This window comes from Artibeus jamaicensis, unplaced genomic scaffold (assembly GCF_021234435.1).
Source record: "Artibeus jamaicensis isolate MK-2021 breed Jamaican fruit bat unplaced genomic scaffold, CSHL_Jam_final contig_866, whole genome shotgun sequence".
NCBI classification, from domain to species: Eukaryota; Metazoa; Chordata; class Mammalia; order Chiroptera; family Phyllostomidae; genus Artibeus; species Artibeus jamaicensis.
The window spans coordinates 834,246-849,351 of NW_026521994.1; the positions used below are offsets into that span (position 1 = coordinate 834,246).

At 45.8% G+C, this 15,106-nt stretch overlaps 1 long non-coding RNA gene across 1 annotated transcript in view; it reads left to right on the forward strand.

The window, feature by feature from the left end:
* LOC119039832 (uncharacterized) overlaps positions 1 to 15,106 on the forward strand; it is a 48,276-nt gene that overhangs the window by 8,883 nt on the left and 24,287 nt on the right. The window contains exon 2 of the long non-coding RNA XR_005080700.2: positions 5,350 to 5,474. This is a non-coding gene — a long non-coding RNA (uncharacterized LOC119039832). The remainder of the gene's footprint in view (positions 1 to 5,349; positions 5,475 to 15,106) is intronic.

Genomic DNA, 15,106 nt, shown 5'->3' on the forward strand with positions numbered 1-15,106 from the left:
CCCGTGGGGATTTTCGTGAGCACTGAATGAATTTGTATTTATGTAAAGTGCTCAGAGCAGTGCGTGTCACATTATAATAACAGCTGTAGCTGCTCTTATTATTATGGTGTTGAATCAAGCTTTAGATACGAGGAAAGAATGGGTTGGAAAGTTTGGCCCTGTAACATGTATCTGTGATGCTGATAACTTTGGGCTGGACACCCTTAGAAGACTCCAGCCTTGTGTCCATCACTGTCACTACCTGGGAAGGTGGCTTCCTGATGAAAGGGGCTGGTAAGAAAGAGTGAGGGGACAGGGTTTCAAAGCAGAGTCTTTGTGAGCAGAGGCCTCGAGGCAGCTGGGTGGGGCAGTCAGGTCAGAGAAAACCAGAAGTTTTGGAAGCAATCACTGAACATGAATGAGATGTGAAAAAAGTCATCAGTTTGTGCTTCTTTGTATTTATTCCAGTCTGGCTCATCTTTTTAAAATCTTATCTTGTTGTATATGTTATTTTGCTTCAGTCTTGTAACTGAATTTAATGTAACCATTTGAAATTCACTGTTATTTGAACATACAAAATGGCCAATAACAGTCTGGGGAATATCAGAGAATTCTCTGAGGATAGCTTCCTCCTCACCATCCTGCTCGTGAAATCACTTGCCAACTTCTTGACCCCCCTTCCCTCCATCACATCTGTCCCCTTTCTCCATCCACGCTTCCCAGCCTTGTCTACTTGAGCCTCCCTCACCTCGGGCTAGGCAGCAGCTCCCCTCACAGAGGTGGGCGGGCAGGTTGGCCCTCACCCTCTCCTCCCCACGCCGGACCTCCCAGCCGCTGCAGAGCTGGGCTCGTAGAGATTGGCATTTGAGACCCCCCAGGATTTGGCTTCAATCTCTCTTTCCAAACCTCTTTCCCACCCCTGCCTCGAACATATTCTTTCCTCTCGCCAAAATGGACAGCTTGTATGGGAAAAGAAAGGAAAAACCATTAGGCCCTGAATGCAAAACCACAGTTTAAAAAAAAGTTCATGTCTCTCTAAAGTTCGTGATTCTTTTTCTCACCATGTTTCCTGAAATGACTTCCCAGCTGCCTCCCCGCTCTATCTGCAGAATCTCTTCCCCTCAGCCCCCGGTTGTCCCAGCTCTGCTTAGCCGGCCATTCCACCTCCCCAGCCTTGCCAGAGGAATTTATGTCTACTCAGAGTTTCTGCAGCTCCTTATTTTTCCATTTCTTTAGACTTTCATCATTTTATGCCTTGTATTATACTTATTTCTTGTGTATCTTCTCTACCAAGCTCTGAATTCCTTGAAGAAATAAGCCATTTGCCTGTCATTCATTCATTCATTCATTCATTCATTCCACTGACTGTCCAAAATACTGTCTTTCCCTATGCTGTGATAATACCAAGACAAATGAGGCAGGTCCTTGCCTCTAAAAGAGTTCAACTCTCATTAAAAAGTTAAATAAAAAACCCAGTGGTTCTTAGCCTTTTTCGGTCTTTGATCACTTAGAGTGAATGCTTTCATTCACAAGCAAGAGTGTGGGCACAAACTATTATCTAATATGGAGGATGCTTCCAGAGCTTCTGAAGCCACAGGGCAGGTTCAGGATCTCTGGATCTAAGGGAATAGTAAGGAACAGAGCACCTACTGTGTGCTAGTTCTTGTAGAATGGACTTCGCCTCCTCTCAGTCATTGAACTCACCAACCTCCCCTGCCACCTAGAGCAGGATGGCACGGCCAAGGCTCTGGACAATCAAACAGGGGGCTGTCCGAGGGCGTGGTTCGCTTGCCACAGCACTGGACTGCCGATCGGGACACGCGGGGCTTCTCTTCCCTGCCCTGCTGTGGGATGGACAGCTGGAGTGGAGGCTGTTCTCAAGGCAATGACTTTGTGTTTCCCTACAAAACAGTTTCCTATTTTAGGAGTTGTCACTGGAACGGGATGGCCACTGGCCAGCGAGCCTTACTGTGGGGAGGCGACTGTATTTGTGAGTTAAAATGCCACAGGCTTATCTCAGGAGGGCCTCTGTCTGGGTCTCACTGACATTCATGCCTGTGTCTGCTCATGACAGTACCAGAGCAACAGGAACAGGCAAGGAAAGTTGCTCCGACTCACCTTTCCAGAGGGGCTGGGGAAGCGAGGAGAAGAGATGGTTCGGAGGATGGGAAGGAGAGGACCCTAGTCTCCAAGGAGCTGTCTGGAGGTCTCCTTGCTGCGGCCGAGACCCAGGAGTGGTCTTGACTGTGGCCCTCTTGATGCATGTTTGCATGGAAGAACAATCTAGGCTTCTTGGTCACTTTCCCCCCTTTTTTTTCCCCTCCAGCAGATTTGTGGTATCTGGAGGGGAAAAAAAGGAAAACTATTAGGTCTTGAATGTAAAACCACAGGACTTTTTAAAAAAGTGTTTATTTTTCTGCAAAGTTTGTTTTTCTTCCAATGAGAGCCAAGACACTCTCTAACGCCGGCCCCTGCTGGCAGCTGGGAGCAGAGGGAAGATGTGTACGGAAGACATTTGCTGACGGGGGAACAGCGGGCCCAAGTGGAGCAGGGGTCTGATTCGCGGGTCTTCCTGCGAGTGGCTCGTGTGGCAGCAGGAAGTCTTGTCTGAGGACAAAGGACCAAGAAGAGAATGGGACAACATGCTGTCCTTCCCACTGGAAGGACAGCTTTCCAGACTTGGGGGTAAAACTAATGGCTACTAACTCGTTCCGGAATACCTGCTATATGCCAAACACTGGGTTAGGGGCCTTCTTCTTATATCATTTACTCCTCACCACAAACCTGTGAAGCTGTTACTATTATTACCATTTCACAAAGGGAGAAACTGAGGCTAGAGAATATAACTAATGACCCCACAGCAAGTATTAAATAAGCAGTACAGCTGGGATTTGAATTGAGGTCCAGTGTGATTCCCATGGCTTTGCTTTGTTAATGAAATGTCTCTTAAGTGACCTTGGCAAGTTATTTAACCTATTTGTGCCTCAGTTTTCCAACCTGTGAAATGGGAGTAATGGGATTTTTTTTTGAGGATATGATAAGTGTAATACACTTGCGGTAGTGCCTAGCACATAGTCATTATGTAAATGCTACACTTACATTGTTTGCAGGCTTGTGCTTGGCAGCTTAGTGTTGGGGGACAGGAAGGAGAAGGAGATTGGCCCCTGCCATCAGGGGTTGTTCTGTCAGGTCCTGAGTACCAAGGACTTCATGCTGGAGATGTTTGGTCCTGACCTTCATTCACAGATGTGTGTTCCCTGCCCCATATGGGCCAGGCCTTCTGTCATCGCTGAGTTCACAGGGGAGGGTTGTATGTAGTCATTCTCCTGGAGGAGCACACGGCTTGTTGGGGAGAACAGGTGGGTCAGCAGATGATGACAATGCAGTGTGGTCATCGCTGTGATGGGAGGGACACAATATGACCATGTCTGGCCTGTCCTCAGGTCCATACGACACTTTACCTTGGCTCTGGCCAAGGCTGTTTCCTCTTCCTGGAGTGCCCCTCTGCCCCATCTCTCAAGCTGACTCAGCTACCGCAGCCTCCAAAGAGAAGACTCACTCTCCTTCCCGACTCGCTGTCCCCTCTTGGGCATGAGGACACTCCTCTGCTCTCTGTGCTCCCCCTGCTCCTCCTTGCCAGCTAAAGCCTTCAATACAGTTTTGCTCGCACCTGCTTCTGGGTCATTCTAATCACAGTGGGGTCTTGAATGCCTCACATGCGTTCTATGACTCTAATGTGTTCCCCTCAATGAAGGGTTTGCCTTCTGGCTCCGGTGGGAGGAAGCAGGGGTGACTTGGTGGGTGGGAAGGCTTTTGGACCATGGCTACTGTACCAAGCCATGGAGCACATTCCTTGGAAGTAGACAAACAAGATCAGAGACCAAGCTCATCCACTTTCACTGATGCCCTTGAGTGACATTCTGAAATGAATCTCAGCCTCCACATGTATAAAAGGGATAAGAACAGAATCTACTTCACAAGCTTAAGTTCCTTGTCAGGAACTTAAATGAGATAATAAACGCAAAACACTTAGCATACAGTGTCCAGCGCATGGTCAAAGTTCAATAAATGTCCATTGTCGCTGTCAGTTCAATGGCAATGACAATGGCCAACCAATGCTGGCAGGATTGACCCAGTCAACTGGTTTATCTTTTTAAGACTGATTTCCTCACAAAGTGCTACGAGAGCCACTGAGGTGCCATCCTCTTTGCTGGAGAAAAGAGAAATGTGTGTCACTATGTAATAGTCATGTTTTAAATGTCACAGCCCCTGGATGGGGCTCCTCCTCCGAGAAGCTCTCCCTGACCAGCCAGCTGGGCTATTCTCTCTCCTCTTTGGGCTCTCACGGCACGTAGCATCCAAGCTGCCATTTAGCACTTGATTACAGACTGTCTGGTTCGCTCTCTAATTGCTTTCTCTGTGTATGGGCTTGTCAGCTCAGCTAAATCACAAGATCTGTAAGAATAATGATCGCATCTCATTTGTATCTCTCAAAACACCTAGCTCCGTACTTTCTGCATAGTAGGAATTTAATCAGTGATATGTCGATTTGACCTGCCTAAAAATATCGGCTGTTTCACCTGGCACCAGAGACCCGTTCAGAGAGGAAGCATGGATAAAAGACAGAATTCAGAAAAACAGAAATATAAATGGCCTAGGAATAAAGGTTAAACCTGGCTTATGAGAAATCAAAGAAATGTAAATGAAATTGAGATCCAATTTTCCTTATTATAGGCACTCATTTAAAAATTTTAAAAGTGCTGGGGAGGAAGGTGAGGAGGCTCCTGTGAGTGCTGCTGCTGGTGGGAGGGTTTGTGTGATGCTCTCCATGACAGTGTGGAACAATAGCAAGTGTCTAACAGGCCGCACCCTCTGCCCTCAGTTATTCTGTGTTTAGAAATCTTTCCCAGGAAAGACGGAGAGACACAGACAAAGACTTATGTACAAAGGTGTTCATCACATTGTTATTTTCAATAGTGAATTTTGAAAGACGGGTTAAGTAAATTCTAGCACGGGGGCACTATTGGGGCAGTAAGATGAGGTTTTTATTTGAAAAGACGTCAACTCCTTTCTCATTGTGAAAGCAATGAAAATTAAAATAGAACTATTTTTAACTACTGAATTAAAAGGAGTAAAAATTTTGATCAAATGCAAACTAGAAAAGCTGGCACTTTGATATACTGTTGAGATAGTCATCAATGACAATTTTGCAAGAGCAAAATTGTAAAAAAAATTGTGCAAATTAAAGAAATGCACATAACTTTTGACCTAAAAATTGCACCTCTAAGAATCTAATTCATAGATATGCCCACACATATATACACAGAAAATGCACAAGGTTATTTATTGTGACATTGTCTTTAATGGCAGAAGAAGAAGAACAAGAAGAAGAAGAAGAAGAAGAAGAAGAAGAAGAAGAAGAAGAAGAAGAAGAAGAAGAAGAAGAAGAAGGAGAAGAAGGAGAAATGCAAATCAGTGGAAGACTAAAGAATGAGGTAGCTCTTATTTTTAAAGTTATTTCTTTGAAGAATTTTTAGTGACATGGAAAAACATATAACACGATGTTTTGTGTTAGAAAAACATATGACACTAAAAATACTTAGTGTCACTTATAAATGACACTAAAAGAAAAAAGTTCAAAATTGCATAGTGGTTCTAATTTCCTATTTGTGAAAACCAACCAGCCACAGGCTCCCAAACTACACTTCGCGTGGGGTAGAGAGACTGGGAAAGTGTCTACGGAGTGTTGGTCATAGGTGTTTCTGAGTGGTGAGATAGCGAGTGATTTTAAAATGGTCTCCTTTGTACTCTTCATATTTTACGAACATTTTACAAGGAGCTGTATTGCTTTTACAGAGAGAGAGAAAGAGAGAGAGAGAACATTTCTGAAAGAAAACATGAATGAATTACACCTTCAGTGGCTCTTCATGGTGCTCTAACAGCAATGGTGCTCTACTCTCAAACACGCGCTGTTAAGGGGTGTGGTGACTAACTCTGTTTGAATATGAGGAAACTGAGGCACAAAGAACCTTGGTTCCCAAGGCTCCTCCCTGAATGACCTCACCGTGTCCTCACCTTCTTAGTCCATAAAGTATAAACTTGACCTGAAGCTGCCCACATTCCAGCCTCACTTTGGGCCACTTTGCTCCTTCCCCTTATATCACAGGGACACCATCTCCCAAGACCGGCAGCACTGACACCACCCTAGCCCTGAGGACAGGCTGTTCTCACTATGGTACCTGGCTCACATGTCTTCATTCTTTAATACCCAACCCCGATGCCACCTGCTGTGAGGAGCCCTCCCGAACCTCCTTAGGTTGGTCAGGTGCCTCTCCTGGCTCCTAAGCCCCTATGCTGAATTTCTCCTGCACTTAACTCTCTTTTAAACTGTCGTCATCATCATCGTTGTCTTCTTCTTCATCAGTGTTGTTGCTGTTTTGTTTAAAGTATTCCCTTTCATCCAGCTACGAGTTGTGAGTGAAAAGCCTGTGAACTGGATTAGGTTGCAGATGCTCATCCTGCATAGTATAACATAGTGTAAAAAGAACTAAACTGTCCACATTTAAACATTGGGAGATCTTGCAAAGATATCCTGAGTTTTGGCTTCTCTTTAAAACTCTATCTGGCAACACCAGGCACACATTGCTGCATGAGAGTCTTTAGAAGGAGCTGATAGAGGCTGTTCTGTTTGGGCAATTCAGTTTGCCATCCTCTCCACTACGCCCTGTTGCCTCATATCAGCCAGTTTCCCTTCTTTACTCATCGGCCTAACTCCTGAGATAGACTCTTTATGAGTAGTTCCTCAGTGAGTTTTTGCTGCGTTACACCACCCAAACCTTACTGTCCATTTACTATCTCGCTATTCCATGAGCCAGCACTTGGGTCTGGGCTCTTCTGAGTGGTTCCCGTGCCGGTGTCAGCAGTCTGGCTGGCTGTTGGCAGTGTTAATTAGATGACATGATTGTCATCATCCCCTAGGCAAGCCTGGTGTGGCAGAGGGTTTCCAAGAGCAGGAGGTGGTCAGGTCTCATGATCCAAGTGCTTCCCAAGACGTGTGCTTTAATGTCATGGGTAATAAAGTGAGTCACAGGGGTAGTCCAGAGTCAAGGGGTAGAGAAACAGATTTCATACTCTGATTGGAAGAGCCGCAGAGTGACATTGCAAAGACTCAGGTAGGCAGAGGTGAGAATTCGTGGTCATTTTTGCAATTTACCACAGGCAGAGGCCTTGTCATGCTTGTCCATCACTCACAGCAAAAAACACAGGGTCTGACCTATGGGAGGATTAATCAGTAAACGTTTGTTTAATTAAATGAAAATGAATGCAAATGAGCCTATTTACCTCTGGCTCTGAAATCTCTTCTCACAGAAGAGATTACCTTGCATCCTCCTGTGCTGAGGTGAAGCAGGGAGGGTGGGACCTCTCAGGACCCCAAAACAAAGGTCCAGTTAGGGCATGCTTTGGGTTAAGGCACCATGCCAGACTGAGTTGTCTGCAGTGAAAAGGTCTTGTATCTGTGGCCACTCTAAACAAAACGCCAATGAAGCCACAGCCAAAATGCTGGTTTATTGGAATGGTCCCCTGTGGTTTTAAAATTGTGGTGAGGAGATCATCTAATGATCTTAGTTTTGATGGGGGCTCGGTGTGTGTGGGTGGGGAGTGGGAGAGTCCTCTTGCTAATTGGGGTTGTGCCTGCCATGCAGTCCTGCCCTTGCCTTTGGCATGGCCTGTGGCCCTCAGCTGAGATGACAGCCACCCTCAAGGCAAAGCTGGAGACAGAGGCATGGACGATGATGGAATTGCTCAGCCCTGGTGATACAGGGTGACTTGGATTCTTGCCCATGAGGCTCCCAAGCCCTGGGCCAGTGAGTTCTCATTTCAGCTCAGTCACTGCCCTGCTATTCCTCTGACTTCAGATGCCTGCAATAACCTGCAGTAACATGGGAGGCTGTGGGTGCAGTGCAGTGCTCCCTATGTGACCTTCGGATGCTGAGATTCAGAGGGCTTGTACACATGCACTTGTGCATATTCGCCCAGTCCCAGGATACTCACTCACAGACCCAGTTACATCCCCACTTTCTTTCCGGCTTTCTTATTTGCTCCCATAACTTCAGTTACTCACCTCCTTCAAGCCTTTGCTCAAATATCACCTTCTCAGTGAGACCTATCCTCTCCATCCTGTTTAAATCCATAATCTACTCCCCTCTATACCATTCCCCCTCACCCTAATCGACTTTTTCTTTTTTATCATACCTGTAATCTTTTAGTATACCACATAATTCATTTATGTATTGTTTGTTGTTAATGTGTGTCTCCCTCTCCCAGAATCTCCCTCTCCCTCTCTCTACAAGTACCACTGGGTAGAGATCTTTGATTTGCTGATATATTAGTACCTGGTACTTCAGTAAATAGAACAAATGTGATGAGTGAATTCATAAACCTTTGTGACAGTAACTCCCCCATCCACACCTCCAGCTCACTCCTGTGGGTTGAGGTCCACATCCATCTATTTAATTGACCACTAGTTCTGCATAAGGTCTGAAGCAGGATCTTATTGGGCTCACTGTCTTCTTTCTGGTGGTGGTTTTTACTCCCATTCTATAGGGGTGGAAACTGAGGCCCAGTGATGGCGAACAGGGCTTGTCTAAGGTCATATGACTACTTCACTATGAATCACCCCTACATGCGATGACATTTTGGGGCTCTTCTGAAGTGAGCAGGATCCCCCTGATTCACCTGCTTGGACCACTGTTCTTTCTACAGGTCAGGGAGAGAGAGACACTCAGAGGAAATGATCCCAGCCAAAATAGAGTGGGCCAGGCCAGATCCAGTGACATCAGTCATAAGAAAAAAGAGTAGCTTCTTTGGGTGTGCCTGACATTCTTCCACCTTCTAATGGGAAGAACACTCCCTCTTCCTACAGGGAAACTGCTCCTCTTCCATTACATGAAAAAGGTGTTACCAGGCAGAATACTCTCTTCCCTCTGTGAATAGAGTCTTTTACAATAACCCGTGTCTTTGAGCACAGTGATTGGCTCAGGGATGGGCACATGACAAAGCTAGACCAATTAAATTCTTTCTTGAGATTTTAATATGTGGACCCTAGAAAAGCCAAAGTGTGGAATCCCTAAAATATAAGAGTAGAGCTAAGGTCACCCCTTCCCAATCCCTCTACTCTCTGACTTCAAGTTCTGAAGGACAAGTTCTGAAGGACACCTGTAGAGACAGGAAGACCATCTAGAGTAGGACATAGTGAGGTACAGAGTGAGAACAAATGGGAGCAAGAGTGACAGCAGGTATATGTACATGAGTAATCTGACACCATCTTTTGGGTCCTTGGAGTTTCTGATTCTAGTGCTACTCCTGGACTTTCTAACAAAGTGAGTCAATAAGTTCTCTTTTTGGCTTAATTAGTTTAAGTAGGGTTACTGTTACTGCAACTGAGAGTGCCCTACAAAATGCCCAAGGTCAGGTTGGACGGAAATCAACAAAGGAAACTCAACCCAGTGAATCCAAACAAACAAAACTAAACTGGTACAATCCAACCAACTGGTACAATCCAATCCCAATGCAAATAAACCCCACACCAATGCAACCTAATGAGGCTTTTGAGCCAGTGTAGCACTGAAGGAGCTCTGGCTTCTCATCAGAAGGTCCAGAGTCCAGGCTTGTTTCTGGGCCACGAATGGGCCTTGGATGTGCTGCTCTCCTTCCATGGAGCCTGAATCACCTGCCACATGAAGTATATATATACCTGATCTGAGAGTATCCAATGAGGAAATAGAGAGGGGAAAAATGAACAAAGTTGAATGGGTTCCCCAGCCTTGATGATGTTCCCAAAGTCCTTTTCCTCATAATAAGTCTCCTTACCATTCCCTAAATTAAGGACTTCCAAGTACCCCCTGCAGAAGAAGGCCAAGAAAACCTCAGGTTGAGTTCTGCCTAAGCTGTGGCTGAAGGCAGCATGGGGGAGCTCTGGGCACGGGCTCCTCTGAAGCAGATCAGCCTGTGTTTGTGTCTTGATTCCAACCCTTCTTAGCTGAGTGAACTTGGGCATGCTACTTACCCTCTACAAGCTTCTGTTCCTTAACGTGTAAAATGGAGCTGATCATTGTAACTACTTCCTAGGACTCTAAAGATTTGATGAGATGATACTCCTGGTGCTGTCTGACAATAGAAAGTGCTCAGTAAATGTTTTTCACTATCATGATTACTGCTGGCATGTATACAGCATCTTGCATTTATTTCCTAAAGTGAATATACATGCATAATTTTACTTAATGCCATCATTGCTCATGTGAGAGAGAAATTCAAGTCCCGTTATATGCAGGAGGACTTTGAGATTCAGAGACACAAAGGGACTTATCCCAGGTCACAGGGTTGGCAATGACAGAGCCCAGAGCCAAACCCGGGGCATATATCATAGCACAGCTCTAACCAACATTTGCTTCTGCAGATTTCTGTTTTTCCAGAACTGAAAGAGGCAGGGTTCTGTTGTTATTTGTTTGTTTTTAGGTGACATTGCTGCATTAACCTTGAATTAGGGCTGCTTCTCTTCTGAAACAGATCACATTTGTCAAAGGGAGAGAGTTAGTGAATCAATAAGCTTTTAATAAAGGCCCAAAGACCTTCTGGGTGCCCAGCCTGGTGCTAGGGTCAGGCTGGAGATAAGAGGAGGTAGGGGTGAGGGGAAATCTCTAGAGGTGAGCCTCTTTGGGGATATCCTCTCATCCTTCAAAGCCCATCCCAAACCCACCCCTGGAAATCTTCCTGGTGGGGAGAGGGAGGGAGCAGTCCTGTTGAGTACCTATCACATGTCAGGCATGTACATATGTCAACATATCCAGTACTCAAAAAAACTTTTGGCAGAATTCTCATTTTATTTATTCAGAATCTGAGGACAGACAGTATATGGAACTTGCCCTAGGTCACTACTAGGACACAGTGGAGCTGGTTATGCACCAAGTCTGCCTGAAGCCAGCCTAGGCCAAACCACACTCTACTGCTGGGCCAACATCAGCTCCTGTTGCAGAAGCTGGGATCTCTGACACTTTCTCTTCTCTGCCACCTCACTGAGTACATCGCATTATTTTTTCACTGGTTTCCCCTTTAGACTAAACTCCTTGATGGCAGGGACAATATTATTTTTTTGTACTTCTGCCTAGCACAGGCCTGAGCTTTGTTTTGTGAATAGTGCTTTTGTGTCTTGCTTAAGAAATCTTTCCCTGTGCCCAATTCATGGAAATATTCTCTTGTGTTATCTTTTAGGAGCTTTACAGTTTCTTGTTTTACTTTAAATGTACAATTTATCTTGAATTGATTTTGTATGGTATAAGGAAGAGGTTAGTTTTATTTCCCCCCCATATTTTAAACATTTGATGAAGTACTATCTGTGAAAATGTGTATTCTTTCTCCAGTGTGCTGTGGTGTGATTGTGGTTTTAACCAAGCACTCAAAACAGCATTAGTTTATTTCTGAATTTTCTTTCATCAGTTTAGTCACCTGTCCTTGTAGTTAGTACCAACTAATTATTTCAATTCCTAACTATTCTAATTATTTTATCTTACTAGACCTATATGATAAGTTATTCTATCTGGTAGAGTATGTTTTCCCATGTTATTCTTCTTTCTCTCAGTAGTGCCTTCACTATTCTTGGCTCTTTTTATTTCTATATGAATTTTAGAATCAGCTTGTCAATTCCCATAAACCAAATATTGGGACTTTGATTGGGATTGAACTGAATCTACAGAGCAAATTGGGAGAGGCGACTTCTTTGCAATATTGAGTCTTTCAATCTATGAATCTGGAATATCCCTCCACTTATGTAGGGCTTTCTTCATTTCTTTCAACAACATCTTATAGTTATTAGTGCAGAGTATTCATCAATGATGCAAACAAATTCTTTGCTGAATCACAAAATGGTTTTTGAGTACTGGAAAAGTATTTTCTCAATTTTTTGTGTTACAGACATGACCTACCTGTAAGTTTAATTTGCACTGTGGACAGTTTCTCAATCACTTTCTTAAACTTAGATATTAAGAAAGGGATAAGTAAACCCTGACTGGTAGCTTTGCCAATTTCTGAGGGGTAAATATTCCCAATATGGCCAACTCTTGCTACCAACTTGACATCACTAAACTCGGAATAAGAAAGGGAGGCCCAGGAGCACCGCTGTACGGTTTCCACCATATAGAAACAGTAGATGTCCACAATCTCAGGGGCTCAGATAAGTGCAAAAAGTAAATCACTAGGAAATGATGAGTTCTGACTATTATTATTGTTTAATATATCTTTAATTGTAAGTTTATAGATATTTTTTTTTTTTAAGGAGGAGAGGAAAAAAAACCACACCTCGAGACCCCCCAACCCCCCACGCCCCACACACTATAGATTTTAATTTTTAATAGTGATTTTTAACAAGTGGCTCATACAATTTCTGCAAGTTTAACCATCAGCTCACAAGGTGATGAGTTGACTCTAACATGCTGCTCAACCACCAATAGCTGTACTTCTTCTGTGTCAGGCACCACGACCAATGCTGTACATGCAGCATGTCATTTAATCATAACAACTGTAGAAGGGCCGTTTGCTTATTCTTGTCCTAGATGGAGGCTGCACTGTCTGGCTTTCAAACACAGTTTGATTCTGTGGAAAATGCAGTGGCCTGTGGCCCCAGAGAAAGTGGGAATCCACTTCCCTTTCTTTTCCTCCTGTCTGGCCCAGACAAATGTCCTGATGCTTCCCTCTCCTCCCTGCCCCTCTGTTGCCATGGTCACTGAAGCCTCCCTACCCCAAAGGGCTGTTCCTTTCTCCAGCCTGGGACCTACCTCATGCTACCCCACCCCAGGACTCCCACATGGTTCCCGACCTGTGGGGGCCCCAGAGACTGGTACCCTCACCCTGAAGTGGGATCCCAGGACCCATTGTTGTCCAGGAAGGGTGTTTGTGTGCAAGGTCCTGGGATTTGAATGGTCCTTAAATCTCCCCTAAATTAATGGGTAACCAATCCACGTCTTTAATTTGGGGTCATGGCAATTTGATTTTCTCACCATAGTGTTCGTGCCTGGGCAGCATGGGCTCCCACCTGTCCTGTCCCCCCTCCTCCATTGCTCCGCTCCTCTCCCCCTGGGTCTTTCTCCTTCACCTTTTCCTCCCTCCTGGCCTCTCTCCCTGATCATCTTCCTGCTGCTCTGTCTCATGTTGTCTCTTGTTCTCTTTCTCTCCTTGACTTTCTGCCTCTGTACGGTCCCCATCCCCGCACTGTGGCCTTCACTGCAGCTGGTTTTATCTTGTCTTCTCTCTGTTCCCCTCTGTGTCTTGCCCTGTTTCTGAGACTCTCAACTCCTCACACGTTTTTGCTCTCAAGCGTTTTCTCTGTCCCCATTCTGTCTCCATCTCTACCTGAGTGTCTTTCGCAGTCTTCCTGTCTGACTCTTGGTCTGTCTTTGCCTCCATGTCCACACCCTCACCTCTCTCCATCCATCTCCGCATCTCTGTGTCTCTGTCTGCGGTTTACTCCCTATCTCTGTGCCCCCCTCAGTGCCTCTGCAGCCCCTGAGACTGAGAGAGTCTGGGTGGGATCGGAGGGGAGCCAGGCCAGCTCCCCCTCCCGAGCTTCAGCACACAAGAGCTCCATCGCCCTCTCAGCACCTGCAAGGCCTCTGCACACCGCAATGTGCTTGGCTGAGGTCTGGCGCTGAGGAAACCCATCTGTCATTTCTGATGGAAAGGGCCCCTTCTCAGGAGGTCTCTGCCCCGCCTCTGCTCCCCCTCGCCTGCCCATGAACTCTGCGAGCACCTGAGGGTGAGCTGCCGGGAAGAGGGTTCTACATGGGAGCAGCTTTCCAAGGAAAACACCGCCTTGATAGATCATGTGTTGGGAGAGAGCTGGTTCCACACACCGTAAATTGCCAGCCTGACCTCCCCTGTGGGGCCCTGCAGTCCCCAAGTTGAGGTTCTCCTGCAAGGCCAAGCTGGGTTGGCACAACCTGACTTGGTGCCTGGAGAGGAGAGGTCAGGAGGCCTGGGTACAAGTGATACTCCCAGCCAGCAGCCAGAAACTGGGCCAAGCACCCCACCTGCCTCCCATCAGACAGAGAGCTGAGATCAGGGCTCATTAGGCGCAGGGATCTGGGGCAATACTTGGGGACTCCCTTGGGATTTGTAGTTCCAAAGTGTATTCATAGTAGCATCTCTTTGTTTTCAAATTTGGTGGGGGCACTGGTTAGCTCCATTTTAGGTAAAGAGGTGTTAACATTCAGAGAGAGGAAATGGCTGAGAAAGGTCCACAGCCAGTTAAAGACAGGATTGAGAATGTTTGACTTAAAATCCTATTTCTACTCCCCTCCCATCTCCTGTTTATTGTCAGAGAGGATTCCTGCAGGAGAAAGGCATTAGGTTGGGCCTGAAGAGTGAGCACCATCATCCATTCCTTCACCATTTACTAGGCCTTTACTTCGTGCTCAGTATTCAAGGGCCACGGGGATGAATCTCACATGGTTTCCACCTGCTACAAGCTTAGTCTGAGGGTTGACATACCTATGGTAAAAAGCAAATAGAACTATGTAGGAAGCACCAGTGGGAACTGCAGAGACCTAAAGGAAAATCTGGGGAAACCTAAAGACCACAGTGCAAGAGCCTAGAATTGGGCGGAGTTGAGTCCGGGAACACCTAGGGTCACATTTCCTACCAGCTCAGTGAGAAGGAGACTCAAACATTAGATTCCTGTTTAGGCAGCACAGGGACTCCCTCCCTCAAGCACAGCTGCATCATGGACTAAGGCGCACACCTGCTACAACCTTATAGCCACTATCAGCCTTTGCGTAATTTCATCTGGTCTTGGGGTGGCTCTAAGAGGTAGGTAGTAGCTGAGGCATAGAGAAGTTAACCTGTCCCGTAGCTGCTTTGCGGCCAAGGCAGGAGTCTAAGCTGCCTTAACCACTACCCCATGTCATAAAACCTTCCTACTGTCATCTCTGTGATCCTTCCATATATCCCAAGTCTACGGTGCCAATCTGAGAGCGTATCATCTGTGCCGTGCTCAACCCTCCTCTAACATCCTTGTCCTCAGGATAAAGCTCGGCCTCACCTCCACTGGGTCTCCCCGAGAACCTGGACCCTCACCACC